The sequence below is a fragment of the Aegilops tauschii genome, chromosome 4 (assembly GCF_002575655.3).
Source record: "Aegilops tauschii subsp. strangulata cultivar AL8/78 chromosome 4, Aet v6.0, whole genome shotgun sequence".
Classification (NCBI taxonomy): domain Eukaryota; kingdom Viridiplantae; phylum Streptophyta; class Magnoliopsida; order Poales; family Poaceae; genus Aegilops; species Aegilops tauschii.
The window spans coordinates 397,568,479-397,595,450 of record NC_053038.3 but is presented as its reverse complement, the minus strand read 5'-3'; positions in this window follow the sequence as shown (position 1 = coordinate 397,595,450).

Sequence of the window (26,972 nt, the reverse complement as noted above, 5' to 3'; positions counted from 1 at the left end):
GAGCATGGTTGCAATGTTCCTAGTATTAATTCTTTGAATATCCATGATGCTAGTGATATGCAAAGCCATAAGCTTGGGGATGCTATGTTCGATGAAGATGATATTTTAGTCCCCCAAGTTTTGATGAGCAAATTTATTATGATGATTGCATGCCTCCTATTTATGATGATTATAATGATGAAAGTGGGTTTGGAAGAGTGTCAACTCTTGGTACTATTGATCCCACTATTTTGGAGGGTGTTGAATTTTTTTACAATATTGATAAAAGTGGATTTGGAGAGGTCATGACTTTATTTACTGATGAATATCCACTATTTTGGAAGAGGTTTCAATTGACTATGACAAGAAAGTTGCTATCTATGATGATTATGGTGAAGACATGTATGCTATAAAGAATAATGATAACCATGAAACTTGTCATCATGATTTTAATTTTCAATTTGATTATGTCAATAAAGTATCTCATGATAGCTATTTTGTTGAGTTTGCTCCCACTACTATTCATGAGAACAAAATTGCTTATGTGGAGAGTAATAAAATTTCCATGCTTATGTATCATGAAAAGAATGCTTTATGTGATAGCTATACTGTTGAATTCATTCATGATGCTACTAAAAATTACTATGAGAGAGGAACATATGCTTGTAGGTATTGTAATAATATCAAGTTTTCTCTCTATGTGTTGAAAATCTTGAAGTTATGCCTTTTTTGCCTTCCTATGCTAGTTGATTCTCGCTCCCATAAATCGTTTGCTCACAAAATCCCTATGCATAGGAAGTGGGTTAGGCTTAAATGTTCTTGACATGTGTTTCATGATATTCTGCGAAACAAAAAACAGCAACAAACAGGAACTGGCACTGGGCACTGGATCAATATGTTACTCCCAAAAATAATATAAAATGCTGCCAAAAGTATGTGAAAGTTGTAGAATATTGGCATGAGACAATCAAAAACTATAGATACGATGGAGACGTAACAGTACTCTCATGGTCTAAGGAAATAAAACACATGTTAACACTCCATATTATAACAATTGATTTCAGCCAATATTATCTCAAAGTATAAGAAACAAGTTTGGTCGGTGCAATATGATCATTCTTCTAACGTCATACTCGCAATGTTGTTGTAGGACTATCGTTACACTTGAGGGTATCCTAAGATCCGGAAAACATGATCACCAATAGCACTTGAGCCAGTCTTAGCTACAGGCAAGACTAGGAACCTTATTTTACCGTTTATCATTCCACATGTGCATATCAGTTTTCCACTGAGTCACATATTCAGGGATCATGGCAGTTATATTATGAATATGTAAATATAATAATACAATATTATTGCCTCTAGGGCATATTTCAAACAAAATTAAGTTATGTATATACGTCAAAGCTAGTCTATTGGTTTTTGCCTCATTAATAACTTATTTTCTGATACGACTAATCTACAAATTCAACTTTTCCGCAAGCTATGGTACAAATGATGGAACAGGCACAGCCTCCTGAAGGCGACGAGGCAACCACAACCACAATGTCGCCTCTTGTTGTAGTGTGTCAGTGTCTCTCCACTAATAGTCCTGAAAGCACGTTCATGCGTAATACTGGGTTGGTTGTCAATATTAGAAATATGTTCTAGAGGTAATAATAATTGTATTATTTATTTATATGTTTATACTCTATGTTATAACTTCTATGGTTCTTGAATATGTGATTTAGAGAAAACCCCATAAGCACATAGAGAGTCATAAACAGTAAAACCTGATTCCTAGTTTCGCCTCTAGGACTAGCTCAAGCGTTGCATGATGGTTATGTTTTCTTGATCTTAGGCATAAGTTAAGTGTAACAAGGATGCAGACAACTTTGAGAGTATCATGTTTGAAGTACGATCATGCCGAATTAACCCAATTTGTTCATTACACTTAGAGACGGCATCATCACAAGTCTATAGTCCATAACATAGAAAGTTAACATTTGCTTAGTTCCTTAAACCATGATAGTATCAAGTCACTTCATATCGGACAACGCACTTTGGTGTTGCTCTGATGTTATCCTTGTAACACCCCGAGAATCATGCTACAGTAACTCTCTGTGATTAAGCTAATCATACTGCTAAACAGGGCTTGATCACATTTGAATCACATTTCTTTTCAAACTCCTAATCCAAACTTCAATTAAATTTAAAGTGGAAAATAAAAGTTTTCAAAAATTTAAACAAATGTTCGGGCCATGCCAGATATTGCACTGATAATTATTGTGGAGAAAACACATTTTTATAAAATGCCTAAATACTTTTAAATGAAATAAAACAGAAAAGAAAATAAATAAATAAAAAGAAAATACAAAAGAAAACAGAACAAACAAAGAAAAAAAAGGAGAAGGAGAAGTCCCCCCCCCCCCACTGGACCCCTGGCCCAACTGGGCCGACCCCAGGCCCAGCCGGCCTAGCCCACCTCCCCGGGTCGCCCTCCCCTTCCCTGTTCCCCCGACCGGGGTCGGAACAGGGGCAGGTCCCCGCCGCACCCCCTCGCCGGCGACGGGGGAGGATAAGGCCGCCAGCGCCCCCGCCCCCTCGGGCCCCTCTCCCACTCGCCCCCCCCCCCCCCCGCTCACCTCTCGGCCTCTGCGCCTCTCCCTATCCCCCCAGATCCACGCCGCTCCCTCCTTCCCCACCGCCCGAGCGCGGTCGCCGACGTGCCGCCGTCGTTCACGCGGCCACCGAGCCCCGTTCCCCTCCCCGACGTGTCCACGAGCTCCGCCGCGTCGAGCCCGTCCTCCCCGACCACCTGCTCGAGCCGGGACCCCCCTACATCACCCCCGACATCGCCGTCTCCCTCCTCTGCTCCGACAAGCTCCGCCGCCGCTCTTCACCAACTCCGGCCGCGCCCCTGCAACTACTAAACCCCCAAGGGCCACCGTGTGCGCCGCTCGGTGAGCCCCTGCTTCCTCCTCTCTCTCTCGTGCGCCCTAGCTAGTTGCCGCCGAAGCGCCCGAACGCAGCGCCGCGGAGCTCATCGTCGGCGGGTCTCCGGTGACCTTTTGGTCACGGGCTCAAGCCCGTTGCACTCCCCACAGCGCGTAGATGCTCCCCAGCCCCTCCGCTTGCTCGATAGCACGCCGTAGCCCGTTTCCGTCGGGCACCCGTGCACGCCGCCGCCTCCGCTGCTCGCCGGCGCCGATTCTGGCCAAGTCCGGCGAAGCTAGGGCCACCACTGGATGCGGCGCTGCGAGCTCCTTCGAATGAGCCTAGCCCCGCTCCTCCCCGAGCCCCGTAGCGCGATTCCGGCCAACTCCGGCGAGGGGCCGCCTCTGTTTTGGTCGCCGGAGTCGCTCCGGCGCCGGCCGCCGACGTGGCTGGCCTGGGGCCACCCCAGTGCCACTGCCAGTGGGCCCCGTGGGTCCCAGTTGACTGGGTTGACCCAGTCAACTGCTGACTCGGCAGGCCCCAGCCGCTGACATGCGGGCCCCGCCGCATAATTAACAAAAAAATGTTTTTATAAATGAAACTAATTAATTAATCTAATTAGGCACTGACAGGTGGGGTTCAGTAGTTAATTAACTAAAATTAGTTAGTTTAATCTTCTGTTAGCCCACTGTCTATGACAGGTAGGGCCCACTGGTCAGTTTGACCTGGTCAGCCGACCTGTTGACCTGCTGACGTCAGCATTACCTCATGCTGATGTCATAATTCATTTTTGCTAAATTCAAATAATTCCAGAAATTCAAATAATCTTCGAAAATTCATATCTTTTAAACCGTAACTCGGATGAAAATGTTTTCTACATGAAAGTTGCTCAGAACGACGAGACGAATCCGAATACGCAGTCCGTTCGTCCACCACACCTCCCTAACCTATCGAACTAGCAACTTTCCCCCTCCGGTCCGTCTGTCCGAAAACGCGAAACATCGGGAATACTTCCCGGATGTTCCCCCCCTTCGCCGGCACCACCTACTGTCGCGTTAGGACACACCTAGCACCGCTCATTGTCATGTCACGCATCGTCATGCTTATGTTTGCATTGTATTTACTGCTTCTTCCCCCTTCTTCTCTTCGGTAGACTACGAGACCGACACTGCTGCTGCCCAGTTTGACTACGGAGTCGACGACCCCTCCTACTTGCCAGAGCAACCAGGCAAGCCCCCCCCCCCTTGATCACCAGATATCGCCTATTCTTCTCTATACTGCTTGCATTAGAGTAGTGTAGTATGTTACTGCTTTCCGATATCCTATCCTGATGCATAGCCTATCCTTGCTACTACTGTTGTTACCTTTACCTGCAATCCTACATGCTTAGTATAGGATGCTAGTTACCATCAGTGGCCCTACATTCTTGTCCGTCTGCTGTGCTATACTATCGGGCCGTGATCACCTGGGCGGTGATCACGGGTATATACTTATATACTATATACATGACACATGTGATGGCTAAAGTCGGGTCGGCTCGAAGGAGTACCCGCAAGTGGATCTTTGTGGCGGAGCGACAGGGCAGGTTGAGACCGCCTAGGTGAGAGGTGGGCCTGGCCCTGGTCGGTGTTCGCGGATACTTAACACGCTTAACGAGATCTAGGTATTTGATCTGAGTCTGGCCATTTGGTCTATACGCACTAGCCATCTACGCGGGAGTAGTTATGGGTATCCCGGCGTCGTGGTATCAGCTGAAGCCTTCGTGACGTCAGCGACTGAGTGGCGCGCGCCGTGTTGGACCGCTTTGACGTAACCGCTGTGATCGTGTGGGTTTCTAGGTCTGCTCGCGTCCGCGTTCGCAACGTGCAGGTGTGCATAGGGCGATGGGCCCAGACCCCTGCGCGCTTAGGATTAGACCGGCGTGCTGACCGCTCTGTTGTGCTTAGGTGGGGCTGCGACGCGTTGATCTTACGAGGCCGGGCATGACCCAGAAAAGTGTGTCCGGCCAAATGGGATCGAGCGTGTTGGGTTATGTGGTGCACCCCTGCAGGGAAGTTTATCTATTCGAATAGCCGTGTCCCTCGGTAAAAGGACGACCCGGAGTTGTACCTTGACCTTATGACAACTAGAACTGGATACTGAATAAAATACACCCTTCCAAGTGCCAGATACAACCCGGTGATCGCTCTCTAACAGGGCGACGAGGAGGGGATCGCCGGGTAGGATTATGCTATGCGATGCTACTTGGAGGACTTCAATCTACTCTCTTCTACATGCTGCAAGATGGAGATGGCCAGAAGCGTAGTCTTCGATAGGACTAGCTATCCCCCTTTTAATCTGGCATTCTGCAGTTCAGTCCACTGATATGCCCCTTTACACATATACCCATGCATATGTAGTATAGCTCCTTGCTTGCGAGTACTTTGGATGAGTACTCACGGTTGCCTTTCTCCCTCTTTTCCCCCCTTTCCTCCCTATCTGGTTGTCGCTACCAGATGTTGGAGTCCAGAAGCCAGACGCCACCGTCGACGACGACACCTACGACACTGGAGGTGCCTACTACTACGTGCAGGCCGCTGACGACGACCAGGAGTAGTTAGGAGGATCCCAGGCAGGAGGCCTGCGCCTCGTTCGATCTGTATCCCAGTTTGTGCTAGCCTTCTTAAGGCAAACTTGTTTAACTTATGTCTGTACTCAGATATTGTTGCTTCCGCTGACTCGTCTATGATCGAGCACTTGTATTCGAGCCCTCGAGGCCCCTAGCTTGTATTATGATGCTTGTATGACTTATTTATGTTTTAGAGTTGTGTTGTGATATCTTCCCGTGAGTCCCTGATCTTGGTCGTACACATTTGCGTGCATGATTAGTGTACGGTCAAATCGGGGGCGTCACAAGTTGGTATCAGAGCCGACTGCCTGTAGGAATCCCCCTTTCCACACTCCTTGGCCGAAGTCGAGTCTAGACATTACAAAACTTTTACTAACATGGCTGTGTGTCTTACGGGCCCACGTCGCCATTGGGTGGTACTAGGATCTTTTACTCCTCGACCTTTACTCTGGGACTCTGAACTCTCTTCTACTCGGGTTAAACGAATTTACTAACTTTAACACTAGGATCCCGTGACCGCATTCACCCCAAAGTTGGATAAGCCATAGTTGTTTCTTAGAATAGTATTTTGGACAATTCACACACTGTCATTTGACTCCTTTGAAACGTCTTTGCTTTCAGATGGAACCCACGAGGCAGGTCGTTCGCCACACGATGGCCATTGGTGCCTCGGGATCACCTGCGGTGCTAGCTGAGATGATGACCTATCTGGGTTATCGCTGGCACCCTGAGTACACCGTCTACGAGGAGTACCAGGACTTTAACCAGGAGCAGTACCGTGCCATCGTCCACCTCTACTCTCGGGAGTACGACTCCACTACTGTGCTGCACACCGCACATCGTGTTGGTGTGACCATCGATATGGCTGTCCACGATGCTGCCTATGCTGCTCTGACACGTCTTCGTGGAGAGTATCGGGAGTTGGACACCTCCCCTTTCAGGCATATTGCTATCGCATCTTATGTTGGTGCGGAGGGATACTATACTGCTGCCTACTCCACTGTCACCCGAGAGCCCTTCTACCATCAGTACCTCTTGGGACTGATGTAGGCTTGATTGTAGTATTAGTTTCAGTCGCCGCGAGCCTGTGTGCCGCCTATGATGTTTTAGTCTATGTACTGAACCCTATGTACTGAACTCTATGCATGACCCCTTTTGTAAGTTATGCCGACTACTATGTAGTAGCTATCGTGCTCCATTCATTATGCATGTTTCATCATGAATGATCCTTGTCTTTGCAAATTTCTCAATGCTGAACCCCTGTTATATATTAGCATAATGGTTAGACCAGGTGGTCGTGGTCGTGGTGGCAATGCCCCACCACCACCTGAGTACATGGCGGGTATGATCCAACAGTTTGAACTGAACCGCCAGTTCATGGAAAATATGATGGCTCAGTTTCCTCGCCCCAATATGAACCAGCAGCCAGCCCAAGTGACTCTTCAAGATTTCATACGCCTCAACCCAACCATCTACCGCAGCTCAACTCAGCCTCTGGATGCTGATGACTGGCTCCGTGACATCACCTATGAGATGGAGTCTGCTGATGTAGCCCCTGCCAGCTATGTCACCTTTGCTTCCTTCTTCTTGAAGGGACCCGCAGCTCAATGGTGGGACAGCCACAGGCATACTCTGCCAGCTCGAACAATCATCACCTGGCCAGACTTCCAAGCTGCTTTCCGTGCCTGCTTCATTCCTCAGGGAGTCATGGACCGGAAGAAGCGTGAGTTCCGCAACCTCACCCAAGGCAACAAAACTGTCGAAGCTTATCAGCGGGAGTTTCTGGACTTGTCCCGCTATGCTGAAGAAGACATTGCAACTGATGCACGCAGACAGGAGAAGTTCCGTGATGGACTACAAGCTGACATCAAGCTCGCACTTCTAGTGCATGACTTCGCCGATTTCGCCACCTTGGTGAATAAAACCATCAATGTGGAGACTGGTCTGCAGGAATACCAGAGCTCTCAGAGGCGCAACCGTGACACGGGCTCATCTTCGGGCTCGCCCTCTCAGAAGCGTAAGATATGGATCCCGAACAGCATGTATCGTCCAAATGCACCTGCTCCAAGGAAATCTTATGCTGCACCGCGTCTGCCTCCTCCACCATCTAGGCAGTCAAAGCTACCAGCTCCCCCACCTGGGGCTCCTGTTCCCACTCCCGATAATGGTCTGTGCTTCAAGTGTGGTCAACCGGGTCACTTTGCCAGGAGCTGCTATCAGAACCAGAATCAACTGGCCCTTCCAGCAGCTGGCCGTGGTAACAACCAGCCCCGCAACAACAATGCTAAGTCTTATGGTCGTGCTCATGCCAACCACGTTGATCTCAGCGAAGCTCAAGACCAGCCTGCTACTGTGATGGGTACACTCCTCGTAAATTCAGTACCAGCATCCGTTTTATTTGATATAGGAGCATCCCATTCATTCATATCAGCAGAATTTGCATTCCTGCATGGCATTAATTACGAAGAGATAAACAGTCCGCTAGTGGTACACACCCCTGCGGGCCAATGTCAAACCTCTATGGTTAGTCACGATGTTACTGTTGAAATTGAAGGACTGGAATTTCTTGTCTCTCCCATCGTACTGAAGTCCTGTAGCATTGATCTCATTCTGGGAATGAATTGGTTAAAAGCGCATACTGCTTCAATCGTTTGCACCACTAAGACCTTCCATCTGCTACACCCTTCAGATGAGATAGTTACTTACCAAGCCCATCTGGTGCAAAATGCCGAGGCAAGGCTCTATGCATTGAATGCATTGAACGCTGCACCACTCGAGGGCATTGAAAACATTCCCGTCGTGCGTGAATTCCTCGACATCTTCCCTGAAGAACTTCCAGGGATTCCCCCTGCTAGAGCTGTCGAATTCATCATCGACTTGAAACCAGGCACCACCCCTATAGCCAAGCGACCCTACAAAATGCCGCCGCATGAACTCCTTGAGCTTAAGGAGGAAATCGACAAATCTCTTTGCAAAGGGTTCATTCGCCCAAGTTGCTCTCCTTGGGGAGCACCTTCTCTCTTTGTCAAGAAGAAGGATGGGACAAATCGGTTAGTTCAAGACTACCGTCCTATAAACCAAGCTACCATCCAGAATAAATACCCCCTTCCTCGGATCAATGATCTGTATGATCAACTGGCGGGTTCGTTAGTGTTCTCTAAGCTCGACTTGAGGTTGGGCTACCACCAGATCCGTGTTCGCGAAGAGGATATCCCAAAGACCGCCTTCGTGACTCGCTATGGTTCATACGAGTACACCGTCATGTCTTTCGGTTTAACCAATGCTCCAGCCACCTTCTCTCGTCTGATGAACTATATATTCATGGATTACCTCGACAAGTTCGTCGTGGTTTATCTGGATGATATCCTGGTATTTTCCAAGAACGAAGAAGAACATGCTGAACATCTTCGACTTGTGCTGGAAAAGCTACGAGAGCATCAACTATATGCCAAGTTCTCTAAATATGAATTCTGGCTACCCGAAGTAACCTATCTCGGGCATGTCATCTCTAAGGATGGTATTGCCGTCAACCCTGAACGAATTCAGGCTATTCTTGATTGGACTCCTCCCAAGAACGTTAAGCAAGTCAGAAGTTTTCTCGGTCTCGCCAGCTATTGCCGTCGATTCGTCGAGAACTTCTCCAAGATCGCCAGGCCTCTGACTAACCTGTTGCATAAGGGCGTCAAGTTCCAATGGACAGACAAGTGTCAGGAAAGTTTCCAGGCACTCAAAGACAAGTTGACTTCTGCCCCAGTTCTAGCTCCACCTGATACTAAGAAGGACTTCGTCATTTACTGCGACGCTTCCCGTCAAGGATTAGGCTGTATCCTAATGCCAGACCGCAAAGTGATTGCTTATGCCTCTCGGCAATTGCGCCCTCACGAAGAGAATTACCCAGTTCACGACCTCGAACTTGCTGCTGTCATTCATGCGCTGAAGCAGTGGCGACATTACCTTCTCGGTAATCGTTGCGAGATCTTCACTGACCACCAAAGTCTGAAGTATCTGTTTACTCAGCCAGATCTGAACCTCCGTCAACAGAGATGGATGGAGCTTGTTGCAGACTTTGACTTGGGTATTTCCTATACGCCAGGCAAGGCTAATGTAATGGCTGATGCCTTGAGCCGCAAGTCTTACTGCAACCACCTCCAGGTTCACAAAGTTCAGCCCTCGCTTGTTGAAGAATTCAGGAAGCTGAACCTCCATATTGTTCCTCCGGGTGCACTCGCTCCCCCTCCTAAGGAGTTTGGCAAGGTGAACCTCCACGTTGTTACCCAGGGTTCCCTCAATACCCTATTTGCTAAACCAGATCTCGAGGACAGCATCAAAAGGCTACAGAAGTATGACTCTGAAGCTCACAAGATTAAGCGCTACCTCGCAGAAGGAAAGCCCTCATTCTTCACCATTGCTGAAGATGGAACCTTATACTTCAAGGGCCGCCTAGTGGTGCCATGTGCAGAGAAAAACCTGGATATGACACAGGAAGTTATGAAAGAAGCTCATGATACGCCTCTATGTATCCACCCTGGTAGTACAAAGATGTACCAAGACATCCGTCAGAGATTCTGGTGGTCTAATATGAAGCAAGACATTGCTCGTTATGTTGCTGAATGTGACGTTTGCCGTCGTATCAAAGCAGAACATCAAAGGCCTGCTGGAACTCTGCAACCTATCTCTATTCCTGAATGGAATTGGGACCATGTTGAGATGGACTTCGTCACTGGATTTCCCAAATCACAGAAAGGTAATGATGCTATTCTTGTCGTCATTGACCGGCTTTCCAAAGTTGCACATTTCCTGGCGGTCAAGGAAACGATCACTGCTAGTCAACTGGCAATGCTCTATATGTCCAGGATTGTTTCACTCCACGGTATTCCATTGGTTATCAGTTCAGACCGTGGCAGCTTATTCACTTCAAGATTCTGGGCAAGTTTCCAAGAAGCTATGGGAACTCATCTGTCATTCAGTACTGCGTTTCATCCTCAATCGCAAGGACAAGTTGAACGCGTCAACCAAGTTCTCGAAGATATGCTTCGAGCTTGCGTTATTTCCTTCGGCAAGAAATGGGAGGAATCTCTCCCGTATGTTGAGTTCTCTTATAATAATAGCTATCAAGCTAGTCTGAAGATGGCCCCCTTCGAAGTGTTATATGGACGAAAGTGCCGAACCCCTCTGAACTGGTCAGAAACTGGGGAACGTCCACTCTTCGGTCCGGATATTATCCAAGATGCCGAAGAACAAGTCCGCATTATCCGTGAGAATCTCAAGACTGCTCAGTCACGTCAGAAGAGTCAGTATGACCGTCATCATAAAGACATGGTCTATCAACCTGGCGAAAAGGCTTATCTTCGAGTCACACCTATGAAGGGTGCTCACCGCTTCGGGATCAAGGGCAAACTAGCTCCTCGCTATATTGGCCCATTCACTATTCTCAAAAGGCGTGGAAAAGTGGCATACCAACTGGAGCTACCGCCGAACCTTTCTCAGGTTCACGATGTGTTCCATGTGTCACAGCTCCGCCGTTGCTTCAAGGACCCAATCCGAGCTGTGGATCATGAAGTGCTCGAATTGCAGCAAGACCTCTCCTATAAGGAGCATCCGGTCCGCATTCTCGACCAAGCTGAACGCCGCACACGTCAGAAGGCGATCAAGTTTCTCAAAGTCCAATGGTCGCACCATTCTGAAGATGAGGCCACTTGGGAACGAGAGGATCGTCTGCGCGAAGAATACCCTGCACTGTTTCCTTCTACCTCCTAAATCTCGGGACGAGATTTCTTGTAGTGGAGGAGATTTGTAACACCCCGAGAATCATGCTACAGTAACTTTGATCATACCTCTTTTACTACCCAGTTTTATTGCATTAGATCAATCGTCAAACATTGCATGGTTAGGATCTAATTAAATTGTGGGTATTGGGAAGTAGATGAGGTAGTACCTATTACCTGTTTTATTATCAAACCCTTGGGAGTTACTTCTACGTTTGCTTATATTGCTATGCTATGCTTGTAGACGTGGATTGGGTTTGAGAGATATTCACTACAGATGTGAGATTGTTAATTAATGGTTTACTTAAGGTGGCAACTAAAACATACATCTGGGTGGATTGAGGTACCTGGGTATTCCAGGATTGCCTGTTTTTCTTTTGGACCGCCACCCAGGTTCAAAGGGATCATGAGATTTTTCATGCTGGAAACTTTCGTGTGCAGCCGCAAACTATTATGGGCTCTAGCATAGTTGATTAAGTTGTGTGAACTCTTACAGTGGTAGACTAGCAGATGTAGGGGATTTAGGTGGTACGGTATATCACATCGTAAGGTGCAAACGCTTCTGAAAGACTATGTCTCGGTCATCCGTTTCTCAAACATCATGTAGTGCGAGAATCCAGCGGAGGCGATCGAGTCTTGTGGGGAAAAGTGCACAAACCTCTGCAGAGTGTATAAACTAATCATGGTTAGCCGTGTCCCCGGTTATGGACATCTTGAGTATCTAGTACTTGGATTATCATGTGAATCTCATCACCATGTTACTTTAATTAATATTGTTGGGTTAATGATGATACTTAATTGGGATTGAGATGCTGTCAACCATCTCAATGTTTAACAACCACCATGATAGTTAAATAAAATTTATTCCTTTGTAGTAGGGAAAAACTGGCTTTTCGCAAAACTGTAACCATAGAGCTTTCTACCAGCCATATATGCATGTAGTATAGTATTATTATGTTCATTACTCTCTATGTGTTACATTGCCAGCATATTCCATGTGCTGACCCGTTTTCGGGCTGCAACGTTTCATGTTGCAGACTTTTCAGACGACGAGTAAGGTGCCTTTAGGTCGTGGTATTATACTCAGTGATGCCGTTGGAGTTGATGGACTCACTTATCTTCCAAGTCTTCCGCTGTTACCGTTTTAGATGGCCTTAAGCCATATTTATCATACTTATTCTCTTTTGAGATATTCATTGTAATAAGTGTGTGATTGCTACTCTGTTATAAATCCTCCATTTGTACTATGCGTGTCAGCATTACTGATCCAGGGATGACACTGGTGCACAGCAGCACAGACTGTTTGAGGTTTGGTCGCTACAAAGGTGGTATCAGAGCACACGTTGACTGTAGGACACGACCACTAAGCTTAAACCCTAGAACACTACTCTCTTCTCATTTCTGACTCCTCTCCACTTTCTACTCTTTTAGGAATGGCGGATGCAAGGAATAAGTTCATGCAACCAGATGAAGACACACCTTTTGGACGACACTTGAAGGAAGTCACTAAGTACTTAAACATTGGAATACCAAGCATCACTGGAACCTACAACACCACATTTCCAGAAGAGGAGAGCTGGAAGATTCAAGTTCAAGTTCCAGGAAGGATGTTTACGCCAGTCACTGAGCCTATAAAGTTTTCTTTTGAAGCACCAACCTGGAGTTTAGGGAAGAGCATGGCAGCCCACATCTCTATGTGACGCATTGGAGAAGTCTACCACAGGGAGCTTAAGGATACTATTTATTAGATTTGTGGACGCCGAGACGAGCAATGGGAGATGATTAGCACCAAGAAGGATGGATCAATTGCAGCTTTCATCCAGGAGCAAAACCAACACATTCGTCGCCAGGAGAACTAGATGTGCTCAGACATGATAGATCTGAAGAAGGCATTAACCAAGATCCAGGAGTTGGAGGATGAACTCAAGGCTACACGCGAGGATTATTTGGAAGAAATCGTCGCACTAGTAGGGAAGAATGACGACCTGGAGAAGAAGATTGGAGTATTCATGGGAAATCCAGCATCAAAAGGAGAAGATGATGAATGCGCTTGCCCGGATAACTACATCATCATCGACGACACCGACTCGGACCCCAGTGAAGATGACTTTGTTGATGAAGCTAGAGCAGATATCATGGAGTCTTCTACTGATCAAAATTTCTAGTAGACCACCATATCAGTAGTAGTATTCCCCCATATATATAGTATAGTTCGAGTACTTTGTAACGATAGTTAGATCGATTGTATGCCTTGTTTGATTTGATTGAGTGATATTGATTGTGTTTGTCTCATGAGCATATGGGTAGTGTTTTCTCTCTAGACCTTATTCTATTTTAAATTCCCATCTTTTCTAAACCTATCAGATGCCTCCGAGACGCGACACCGGATTTGTTTTCCCACCGGAGATCACTCAGTTGATTCAGCAGCAGAATGCCCTGATGCAAGTGTTAGTATAGAACCAAGGCAACAACAACAACAACAACAACCCACCACCACCACCACCTGTTGATCACTTATCCCGTTTCTTGAGGCTAAATCCGCCGGTGTTTTTCAGCAGCACCGAGCCGATTGTTGCAGATGATTGGCTCCGCAAAGTTGGAAGGGAGTTTACCACTGCAGGATGCACAGATGCGGAGAGAGTGCGTTTTGCCGCACATCAGCTTGATGGACCCGCAGCATCATGGTGGGAGAATTACACAGCCACTCACCCTATTGACACTGTCACATGGGACCAGTTTCAACAAGCTTTTCGTACAGCCCATGTTTCAGCAGGAGCTATGGCTATGAAGAAGCGTGAGTTTCGCAACCTACGCCAAGGAGGACGCACCATAGGCCAGTATGTGGAGGACTTTAGTAAGTTAGCACGTTATGCCCCAGATGACGTTGCTACAGATGCAGCCAAGCAGGAGAAGTTTCTGGAAGGACTGAATGATGAGCTGAGCATGCAGTTAATGGTAGCAACCTTCAACAACTACCAGGAGTTGGTAGATAGAGCACTCATGATTGAAGGGAAGCAGCAGCAGATTGAAAACCGTAAGAGGAATTATGGACAAGGGAAGTATAATTCCGGAGCCCAGCAGAAGCCACGTTTTACCCCAAAATCGGGAGGACAGTTTCAGCATACCCATGGAGGAGGTAATTCGCACAACCATAATGGCTCCAAGAATGGTAATGGGAATGGAGGAAGCAACGGACAGAACCGTACCAACCCTTCAACCCCAGCTAAGAGAGACCTGAGTCAAGTCACTTGCTTTAAGTGCCAGAAGACTGGACATTATGCCAATGAATGTCCCGAAGCCCAGAATGGTAATGGAAATGGAAGCTCTGGGAAGAAGCCGAACCCTTTCAACAAAGGACATGTGAACCACGTTAGCGTGGAAGAGGTTGAAGCACAGCATGATGCAGTAATAGGTAAGTTTCTGGTTAAGTCATTTACTGCACTCGTTCTTTTTGATACTGGTGCATCGCATTCATACATATCAAGGGGATTAGTGGATAAGTATAAACTGCCAACCCAAGCCCTTAGGTCACCCATGTTAGTAACCTCGCCAGGAGCAGAGTATATGGCTAGTTTATGGTGTGATCGGTTACCATTAAGGATTGGTAACTACGTGTTTCCCTCGGACCTAATAATATTGGAATCGCAAGGATTGGATGTGATATTAGGCATGGATTGGTTGTCGAAGTATGGAGGGAACATTGATTGTGTCAGTAAAACAATTTTGCTTACCACCCCAGAAGGAAGGAGGATTAAGTATGTATCCCGGCATATGCCGAAGAGAACTCAGGTGAATTCCTTATCAGGAGTTGTACAGGAGGAAGTACCAGTGGTAAAGGATTACCCGGATGTTTTCCCAGAAGAGTTGCCAGGCATGCCACCAGATAGAGACATCGAGTTTCTGATCGAGCTTTTGCCAGGCACAGGACCAATATCTAAGAGACCGTACAGGATGCCCGCAAAAGATTTGGAGGAGATTAAGAAGCAGATTAAGGAGTTACTGGATAAAGGTTATATTAGCCCAAGTTCGTCACCTTGGGGATCACCAGTACTTCTAGTGGAGAGGAAAGATGGATCGTTGAGGATGGTTGTTGATTATCGAGGATTGAACGAAGTGACCATCAAGAACAAGTACCCACTGCCGATGATCAATGATTTGTTTGACCGCTTACAAGGAGCTAAGGTATTTTCCAAGATCGATCTACGATCAGGATACCACCAGTTGAAGATTCGAGAGCAGGATATACCTAAGACGGCTTTTACCACCAGGTATGGGCTGTATGAGTATACCGTTATGTCATTTGGTCTGACTAACGCACCTGCCTATTTCATGAACCTGATGAACAAAGTGTTTATGGAGTTTTTGGATAAGTTCGTCGTGGTGTTCATTGATGATATTTTGGTCTACTCAAAGAATGAAGAAGAGCATAAGGAGCATTTGCGTTTGGTACTTGAGAAACTCAGAGAACATCAGTTGTACGCCAAATTCAGCAAGTGTGAGTTTTGGCTGAAGGAAGTTGGATTCCTCGGACATGTTATATCCGGAGAAGGAATAGCGGTAGACCCCGCCAAAGTTGACACAGTAACAAGTTGGGAATCACCCACGTCAGTTGGAGAGATCCGGAGTTTCCTTGGACTCGCAGGATACTACCGGAGATTCATTGAGAATTTCTCAAAGATTGCAAAACCCATGACTGAGCTATTGAAGAAAGACACCAAGTTCAATTGGACTGAGGAATGTGAAGCTAGTTTCCAAGAGTTGAAGAAACGTTTAGTTACATCACCAGTGTTGATTCTGCCAGATCAACGCAGGGATTATGAAGTTTATTGCGATGCTTCTCGTCGAGGACTTGGAGCAGTGCTTATGCAGGAAGGAAGAGTTGTTTCATATGCTTCACGACAACTTAAACCCCATGAGAAGAACTATGCCATGCATGATTTGGAATTAGCAGCCGTAGTGCATGCGTTGAAGACATGGAGGCATTTTCTCATCGGAAACCATTGTGAGGTGTACACGGATCACAAGAGTTTGAAGTACATTTTCACGTAGAAGGAGTTGAATCTCAGGCAGAGGAGATGGTTGGAGCTCATTAAGGATTATGATATGAGATTGCATTATCACCCAGGGAAGGCTAACGTAGTAGCAGATGCGTTGAGCCGCAAGAGCCATGTCAACACACTCATGACAGGAGGGTTACCCCAAGAGTTAGCCGAGGATCTTCGCGAGCTATGTTTGGAGATAGTACCGAGAGGCTATTTAGCAACATTGGAGATCCAGTCTACCTTGATGGAAAAGATCAGGGAAGCTCAGAAGACAGACGAGGAAATTAACGAGATAAAGGAAAAGATGAGCAAAGGAAAAGCCAAGGGATTTCGTGAGGATGAGCACGATACCTTATGGTTTGAGGACCGCGTTTTTGTGCCTAATGATCCGGAGATCAGGAAATTGATCTTGCAAGAGGCCCATGATTCACCGTATTCGATTCACCCAGGAAATACCAAGATGTATTTGGACTTGAAGGATACGTTCTGGTGGACCGGCATGAAGAAGGATATTGCGGAGTATGTAGCAGTTTGTGATGTATGTCAGAGAGTGAAGGCAGAGCATCAGAAGCCAGCAGGATTACTACAACCACTGCCGATACCCGAATGGAAGTGGGATAAACTAGGCATGGATTTTATCACGGGATTGCCCAGGACTCGTTCAGGCTATGACTCAATATGGGTTGTAGTCGACCGTTTGACGAAAGTAGCTCATTTCATCCCAGTGAAGACCACTTACACCGGTGCTAAGTTGGCAAAGATATACATGACCAGAATCGTATGTTTGCATGGAGTTCCGAGGACCATTGTATCAGATAGAGGAACCCAGTTTACCTCAAAGTTTTGGAATCAGTTACATGAAACTTTGGGAACCAGGCTAGAATTCAGTACAGCCTTTCACCCACAGACAGATGGACAGACCGAGAGAGTCAATCAGATTTTGGAAGACATGTTGAGAGCCTGTGCGCTAGATTATGGATCTAGTTGGGACGACAATTTGCCATATGCAGAGTTTTCTTACAACAACAGTTATCAAACCAGTTTGAAGATGGCCCCTTTCGAAGCTTTGTACGGAAGGAGGTGTAGAACACCATTGTTATGGGACGAAGTTGGAGACCGTCAGTTGTTTGGACCAGATTTGATTAAAGAGTCTGAACAGAAAGTGAGGTTGATTCGCGATAGGCTCAAGGTAGCCCAGTCCAGGCAGAAGAGTTATGCGGATTCTAAACGTAAGGAGACAGTTCACGAAATCGGAGACAGAGTTTATCTTCGAGTATAACCAGTTCGAGGAGTGAAGCGCTTTGGAGTTAAGGGAAAGTTAGCGCCTCGTTTTGTAGGACCATACAGAGTTTTGGAGCGTATGGGAGAAGTTGCCTACAAGCTGGAATTGCCTGAAGGATTGTCAGGAGTTCATGATGTATTCCACGTTTCCCAATTGAAGAAGTGCCACGCAGAGATGGCTGAGATACCACTGAGAGATACAGTGCCACTAGAAGCGATTCAGCTGGAAAGTGATTTGACCTATGAGGAGAAGCCAGTTAAGATTCTTGAGTATGCCAGCCGAGTCACCCGCAGCAAGGTTATCAAGTTTTGCAAAGTTCAGTGGAGTCACCACACTGAGGATGAAGCCACCTGGGAGCGAGAGGAAGATCTACGGAAGAACCACTCCCACCTATTTTCTAGCCAACCCGAATCTCGAGGGCGAGATTCATCTTAAGGGGGTAGGTTTGTAACATCCCAAATTTTCAATTTGGAATGTTATACATTAGATCATCATTGCATAGCATATTTATTTGCATTTTCGGCAAATCCTCGAAAAATTCTAAGCAACTCAAGGACCCTCGGAGAGAGTTGGGGATTTTCTCGATTTTCATATTTGATTTTTATCAAATAATGAAACAAGGATTTTTATTTTTGTTTTTAATTATTTTTCCCTCCGAAAAATATTTCGTATTAAAATAAATGAGAGGAGAAAATATGACTTCTCCAAAATAATTGAAATATTGGAGGAAAAATATTAAAATCAAATATTGGATCTTATTCGAATTTTATTGGCAATTTTAATTGCATTAAAAAAATTTGCTTGTTTTCAAAACTGCATTTTTGGGCCAAGAAAATGTTCATCTCGTTCTAATTATTTTAATTAGACAGGAAAAATTTGTTTTAGCATTTTTGAATTTTTATTTATTTTTCTGCAATTTTTTTAGATTCGGCGAAACTATTTAAAAAAAACGCCAAGCGCCGACTGCGCCGAAGCCCAGCCGCGCGGCCCAGCCCGCCCCCTCCTTATATACCCCCCTACCCCGCCGCCTCTCCCTCACCCCGTCCCCAAAGCCGCCGCCTCCGAGGAGCCCCGCCGGAGCCGCCCGCCCCGCCCCCGAAGGAGGAGCCGCCGTACGCCGTCGCCCCCGCCGACGCCCGCACCCCGCCGCCCCTCGCCGCCCTCGCCGACCCGCCGAAGCCCCGCCGGAGCACGTACCGAGCCCCGCCGGAGTTGCCCCGACGAGGTAGCCGCAGCCGCCGTTCGGTTTTTTTTTAAACCGTTCGGTTTATTTTTTCTTTAGTTCGGTTTATTTATTTTATTTTATTTTTCTTCGGTTTAATTATCTACTGAGCGTTCACCGTTCCGTTTGTTTTAACGAACGTGTTCGTCGGTTTGACGCTGTTAACGAACGTCCGTTCGTTTAACTGTTCGTCAGTTTTCTTTTTCGTCGGATTTTCTGCGATTATTCCAGATCGCGATTTCTGATCAGATTTTCGTTCTGGTTTAACTTTTCGCTCGTTTATCGGAATCAAGCGATTCAAGCGCCTAGAGTTTCGTCTCGAAATTCTCTTTCCATTTAACCTACTCAAACAAGTTTTTGCTACTGTAAAATTTGACTTAGATCCAGATTAGTAAACGAAGCTTGTTTCTTTCGCCGTTTGACTTTCGTTGCTTCGTTTGATTTGATTCTTTTTGCAAACCGGAGTTCTTAAGTTGAACTTTCTGGTTAGATCTTTATTTGAGTTTTACTTGTGCATTAGATGAGTGCTTATTGTTTGCTTGTTTGTTTGCGATAGAGTACCCGGAGTGCGCCGCTTGCTACTTCGAATCTCTAGGTTTCACGGATCATCAGCAAGGCAAGTAACACTTTGATCATACCTCTTTTACTACCCAGTTTTATTGCATTAGATCAATCCTCAAACATTGCATGGTTAGGATCTAATTAAATTGTGGGTATTGGGAAGTAGATGAGGTAGTACCTATTACCTGTTTTATTATCAAACCCTTGGGAGTTACTTCTACGTTTGCTTATATTGCTATGCTATGCTTGTAGACGTGGATTGGGTTTGAGAGATATTCACTACAGATGTGAGATTGTTAATTAATGGTTTACTTAAGGTGGCAACTAAAACTCACATCTGGGTGGATTGAGGTACCTGGGTATTCCAGGATTGCCTGTTTTTCTTTTGGACCGCCACCCAGGTTCAAAGGGATCATGAGATTTTTCATGCTGGAAACTTCCGTGTGCAGCCGCAAGCTATTATGGGCTCTAGCATAGTTGATTAAGTTGTGTGAACTCTTACAGTGGTAGACTAGAAGATGTAGGGGATGTTGGTGGTACGGTCTATCACATCGTAAGGTGCAAACGCTTCTGAAAGACTATGTCTCGGTCATCCGTTTCTCAAACATCATGTAGTGCGAGAATCCAGCGGAGGCGATCGAGTCTTGTGGGGAAAAGTGCACAAACCTCTGCAGAGTGTATAAACTAATCATGGTTAGCCGTGTCCCCGGTTATGGACATCTTGAGTATCTAGTACTTGGATTATCATGTCAATCTCATCACCATGTTACTTTAATTAATATTTTTGGGTTAATGATGATACTTAATTGGGATTGAGATGATGTCAACCATCTCAATGTTTAACAACCACCATGATAGTTAAATAAAATTTATTCCTTTGTAGTAGGGAAAACTGGCTTTTCGCAAAACTGTAACCATAGAGCTTTCTACCAGCCATATATGCATGTAGTATAGTATTATTATGTTCATTACTCTCTATGTGTTACATTGCCAGCATATTCCATGTGCTGACCCGTTTTCGGGCTGCAACGTTTCATGTTGCAGACTTTTCAGACGACAAGTAAGGTGCCTTTAGGTCGTGGTCTTATACTCAGTGATGCCGTTAGAGTTGATGGACTCACTTATCTTCCAAGTCTTCCGCTGTTATCGTTTTAGATGGCCTTAAGCCATATTTATCATACTTATTCTCTTTTGAGATATTCATTGTAATAAGTGTGTGATTGCTACTCTGTTATAAATCCTCCATTTGTATTGTGCGTGTCAGCATTACTGATCCAGGGATGACACTGGTGGACAGCAGCACAGACTGTTTGAGGTCTGGTCGCTACATCCATACACAAGTCTTATCCTAATAAAGGCCGTTTGTGAAACACGAACAACGATTGGCAGATGTCGTCATGATATGTATGGTTTTGAAGCAAGACTATCAGACATTTTCTTCGTTCTACAAGACCATAGGATAAAAGAAGGCGAAGGTTATGGTGCTCCATCAGATTCTACAACACGACATCATACCAGTCAGGTCAAATGATATGTGCTTCTGAACTTCTGATGGCGCATTTTTCTGCACGGATTGTAAAGTTTTATGCCAACCAGCCTTTTGTAGTATGGCTTTTTTTTTGCTGCGATACAACCTTTGTTCTTAACGGGCCGCCTAAGGTCGTAGAAAATAGAGATCCATTTTTGTATAGTGTAGGTTTATTCTTAATTAATGTATTTGCTATCATCGGTCTGCTTACAGGCCGAAAGCATCATGGGAGGCCAAAGGGGCAAATCACGCGAACAGACCGAGAGGTATAATGGGCCATAATTGGGCCAAAAGCCTAACGGGTCCTAGATGGGAAAGGAGAGCTTGAGCCTAATGATGAGTGGATTTTATGCATACTTTCTAGAGTATATTTTAGTGCCAAATTCATCATATCATATACATCTAGCACTTATTCATGTCCCCAATGCATAGTTTTTGGTATTAACTCATTTCACCAAGTTTGTTGCACCACTTTTATTTTTATTTGCTTTTTATGAGTGTCCTTTGTGTTTGTGGTCTTTTTAGGTATTTTGGCATGTGATGATGTCCTGGACTAGGGGTACTCACCATGTCGTCTACGACCAGGAGGGCCGGGCCGATCTTTTACGGGCCACTTGCAAATACCCATGACACATATAGTGGAGATTTCACGAGACTTGGTGTACAAGATGAGGACTCATGTTATCTTAGGCCTCCGGTGGGGTGTAGTCCGTAGAGGCCAAGCAACTCATTCATACATTATCTCAAGGTAGATCGGCCTGTACTCTGTACTCCGTCCACGATAAATATAAACAAAGCAGTGCACAGTGTTTTACCTTGTCGAGAAGGCCTGAACCTAGGTAATTTTTCCTTTTTCTTTCTGTCGAACCCAACGAGGAGCTAAAGGTAGAACAAATATTCCCTCAAGTTCTATCGACCACCGATACAACTCTACGCACACTTAACATTTGCTTTTCCTAGAACAAGTATGAAACTAGAAGTACTTTGTAGGTGATAGGATAGGTTTGCAAGAATAAAACTAGATGTACTTAGCTAGAGTAAAACTACGAGTAATTTGCAAGATAATAAAGTTAGGTGTTTAGTAGAGAGATTTTTGTAACACAAGAAAGTTATTTGTCCTTGGGCAATCGATAACTAGACCGGTAATCATTATTGCAATTTTATATGAGGGAGAAGGATGAGCTAACATACTTTCTCTACTTGGATCATATGCAATTATGATTGGAACTCTAGCAAGCACCCGCAACTACTAAAGATCATTAAGGTAAAACCAGACCACAGCAATAAGTATCAAGTCCTCTTTGCTCCCATACGCAACAACCCCCTTACTCGGGTATAAGCTTTTGTCACTCTTGCCGCCCACTATAAGAGAATCATGAACGTATTGCAACACCCTACAATGGGAATCCCTCACGCTTGCGCGACATGGAGGGCACCATAGGATGGCACCAAAATAAAACATACAACTCAAACCAATCACGATCATCAATCAACCCATAGGACAAAACAGATCTACTCAAACATCATAGGATAACCACATACCATTGGATAATAATATATAGTGTTGAGTGATACGTCTCCAATGTATCTATAATTTTTTATTGTTCCATGTTGTTATATTATCATTATTGGATGTTTTACAATTATTTTATAGCAACTTTATATAATTTTTTGGGACTAACCTATTGACATAGTGCACAGTGCCAGTTGCTGTTTTTTGCTTGTTTTTAACTTCGCAGAAAATCAATACCAAACGGAGTCCAAACGGGGTCCAAACGCAGCGAAACTTTTTGGAGATTTTTTCTGGACCAGAAGACACATGTTGGGTCAAAGAAGTACCAGAGGGGGGCTCCGAGGGGAGCACAACCCACCTGGGCACGCTTGGGGGCCCAGGCGTGCCCTGGTGGGTTGTGCCCACCTCGGCCGCCTCCTGCACCGCCTCTTTGCTCTATAAATACCCCGAAAATACAAAAACCCTAGGGGAGTGGACGAAACACAATTCCAGCCGCCGCAAGTTCCAGAAACACCAGATCCAATCTAGACACCATCACAGAGGGGTTCATTATCCTCATTGGTGCCTCTCTGATGATGCGTGAGTAGTTCATTGTAGACCTTCGGGTCCGTAGTTAGTAGCTAGATGGATTCCTCTCTCTCTCTCTCTTTTGATTCTCAATACAATGGTCTCTTGGAGATCTATTTGATGTAACTCTTTTTGTTGTGTGTTTGTTGGGATCCGATGAACTTTGAGTTTACGATCAGATATATTTTATCCATGAAAGTTATTTGAGTTTCGATCTCTTATATGCATGATTACTTATAGCCTTGTATTTCCTCTTTGAATCTTTGGTTTAGTTAGGCCAACTAGATCGATTTTTTCTTTCCATGGGAAGAGGTGCTTTATGATGGGTTTGATCTTACGGTGCTCAATCCCAGTGATAGAAGGGGACATGACACGTATGTATCATTGCTATTAAGGATAACAAGATGGCGTCTATTCCTACATGAATAGATCTTGTCTACATCATGTCATCATTCTTATTGCATTACTCCGTTTCTCCATGAACTTAACACACTAGATGCATGCTGGAAAGCGGTCGATGTGTGGAGTAATAGTAGTAGATGCAGGCAGGAGTCGGTCTACTAATCTTGGACGTGATGCCTATATAATGATCATTGCCTGGATATCGTCATAATTTTTTGAAGTTCTATCAATTGCCCAATAGTAATTTGTTTACCCACCATATGCTATTTTTTCTCGAGAGAAGCCACTAGTGAAATCTATGGCCCCCGGGTCTGTTCTTTATCATACTTGGAGTCCCTCGAACCATCGATGAACAATCCCGTGAACTGCCCATGAACGATCCCTCAATGCGAAGACCGAAAGCACAACCTCTCTACTTGGTTGCAAGCATACAGTCTTCACAATCCATCAGCGCTTCGTTGTCTAGAGCTAATCATTGTCAAGAATTATAGGGAGGAGATTAGAACCACACAGGGTTCTAATTATGAGGATTAGAGGATCTAGGTCAGGCTCTAATCGATCAACTAAGATCAACTAGAACTAGAACTAGAGGACTTGAGGAGGCTCCAAAAGTTGTGTTATTCAAAAGTGCCCGGTATATATTATTTATCGGTAATACCCGGTATTGCCCTATAAACTCTGAAACCCTTCCGGTGACCCCAAAAAGGTTTCGGTTCCTCTTGGAACTATTTTGGATATTAATGAAACAATTCCACAAATAAATCCTCGATACTCTCGTCCTACTAACACTCAACAGATCGTGACTACTTAAGCTTATGACCCTGTAGGTTCGGTAAAACATAGACATGAACGAAACCCCTTCGTTCAATGACCGATAGCGGAACCGTGGACGTCCATATCGATCCCTATGATTACACGAATGGCATTCGAGTGAACCTTTGGTTATCATGTGATGTTCCCTTTGCTTCACGATATTTTACAAAACCCGAGATGCATCAGTATCCTCCTGAGTCATACACATGCTCACTATACCATTGTCCTCGTTACCGGTTTTGTTCTTCTTTCTCATTGAAGTGTTCCAGTATCCCCGTGACATAGTCACATGTCTCTTGCCAGATGATGATTGATGCCGTCACACCGAGAGGGCCCTAAGAATATGTCTCCATCATTGGAGGAGCAAATTCCACTCTCGAGCTATCTAGTCCCTTGTCAAACGTTCTGATGAACCTATAAGTTGTCGTTATGATCAGCGTGTTACAGATGAAGTTTGAGCAACCCCAAATTCTACCATACGATAAGAAGTGATACGATACTCTCATTATCTAAGGAACTATGACACACGTTAACACTCCGTGTTATAAGAATTTATTTTAGACGATATTTTCTCAAAGTATAACAAACAAGTTTGGGTCGATTCAATATGATCGTTCTTCTAACGTCATTCTCTCAAAGTTGTTTAGGACTATCATTACACTTAATCATATCCTAAGATCCAGAAAACATGATCACAAAAAACACTCGAGCTAGTCTTAGAGGTGAGACTATGAATCTTATTTTGTCATTTATCATTCCACACGTGCATATGAGTTTTCCACTGAATGCTGATACATCTCCAACGTATCTATAATTTTTTATTGTTCCATGCTGTTATATTATCATTCTTGGATGTTTTACAATATTTTATAGCAACTTTATATCAATTTTTGGGACTAACCTATTGACATAGTGCCCAGTGCCAGTAGCTGTTTTTGCCAGTTTTTTACTTCGCAGAGAATCAATACCAAACGGAGTCCAAACACAGCAAAACTTTTTGGAGATTTTTTCTAGACCAGAAGACACATGTTGAGCAAAAGAAGTACCAGAGGGGGGCTCCGAGGGGAGCACAACCCACCTGGGCGTGCCTGGGGGCCAGGAGCGCCCTGGTGGGTTGTACACACCTCGGCCGCCTACCGCACCGCCTCTTTGCTCCATAAATACCCTGAAAATCCAAAAACCCTAGGGGAGTGGATGAAACACAATTCCAGCCGCCGCAAGTTCCAGAAACACCAGATCCAATCTAGACACCATCACGGAGGGGTTCATCATCCTCATTGGCGCCTCTTTGATGATGCGTGACTAATTCATTATAGACCTTCGGGTCCGTAGTTAGTAGCTAGATGGCTTCCTCTCTCTCTTTTGATTCTCAATACAATGGTCTCTTGGAGATCTATTTGATGTAACTCTGTTTGCGGTGTATTTGTTGGGATCCGATGAACTTTGAGTTTATGACCAGATCTATTTTATCCATGAAAGTTATTTGAGTTTTGATCTCTTATATGCATGATTACCTATAGCCTCGTATTTCTTCTTCGAATCTTTGGTTTAGTTAGGCCAACTAGATCAATTTTTCTTGCCATGGGAAGAGGTGCTTTGTGATGGGTTCGATCTTACGGTGCTCAATCCCAGTGACAGAAGGGGACATGACACGTATGTATCGTTGCTATTAAGGATAACAAGATGGGATCTATTCCTACATGAATAGATCTTGTCTATGTCATGTCATCATTCTTATTGCATTACTCTGTTTCTCCATGAACTTAATACACAAGATGCATGCTGGATAGCGGTCGATGTGTGGAGTAATAGTAGAAGATGCAGGCAGGAGTCGGTCTACTAATCTTGGACGTGATGCCTATATAAGGATCATTGTGTGGATATCGTCATAATTATTTGAATTTCTATCAATTGCCCAACAGTAATTTGTTTACCCACCGTATACTATTTTTCTCTCGAGAGAAGCCACTAGTGAAATCTACGGCCCTCGGGTCTATTCTTTATCATATTTGCCTTCGAGATCTATTTTTATTCACTTTTATTTATAGATCTATTATTCCAAAAACCCAAAAATGCCTTGCTGCACTTTTCCTTTATTTATTTTATTTCGCGTTTATTCGAGATCTATTTATCCAATCTACACAATTTTATCCCCTCAACTTGCCAATTTCCTACGGCGTTACCCGTAAGAGGGATTGACAACTGAGGGAGTCCTGGATTATGGGGTCCTCGCGCGTCCGGGCTATGTGACATGGGCCGGACTGGTGGGCCGTGAAGATACAGAATAGAAGGCTTCCCCCCGAGTCCAGATGGGACTCTCCTTGACTTGGAAGGCAAGCTTGGCGTTCGGATATGAAGATTCCTTTCTCTGTACAACCCTAGCCCCCTTCGGTGTCTATATAAACCGGAGGGTTTAGTCCGTAGAGGCAATCATAATCATACAGGATAGACATCTAGGGTTTAGCCATTATGATCTCGAGGTAGGTCAACTCTTGTAACCCCTATAATTATCAAAGTCAATCAAGCAGGAAGTAGGGTATTACCTCCGTTAAGAGGGCCCGAACCTGGGTAAACATCATGCCCCCCGCCTCCTGTTACCTTCGATCCTTAGACGCACATTTCGGGACCCCCTACCTGAGATCTGCGGTTTTGACACCGACATTGGTGCTTTCATTGAGAGTACCTCTGTGTTGTCGACAGAAGGTTTGATGGCTCATTCGATCATCTACGATGAAGCTGTTTCAGGGGAGACCTTCCTCCCGGCCAAATTTTCG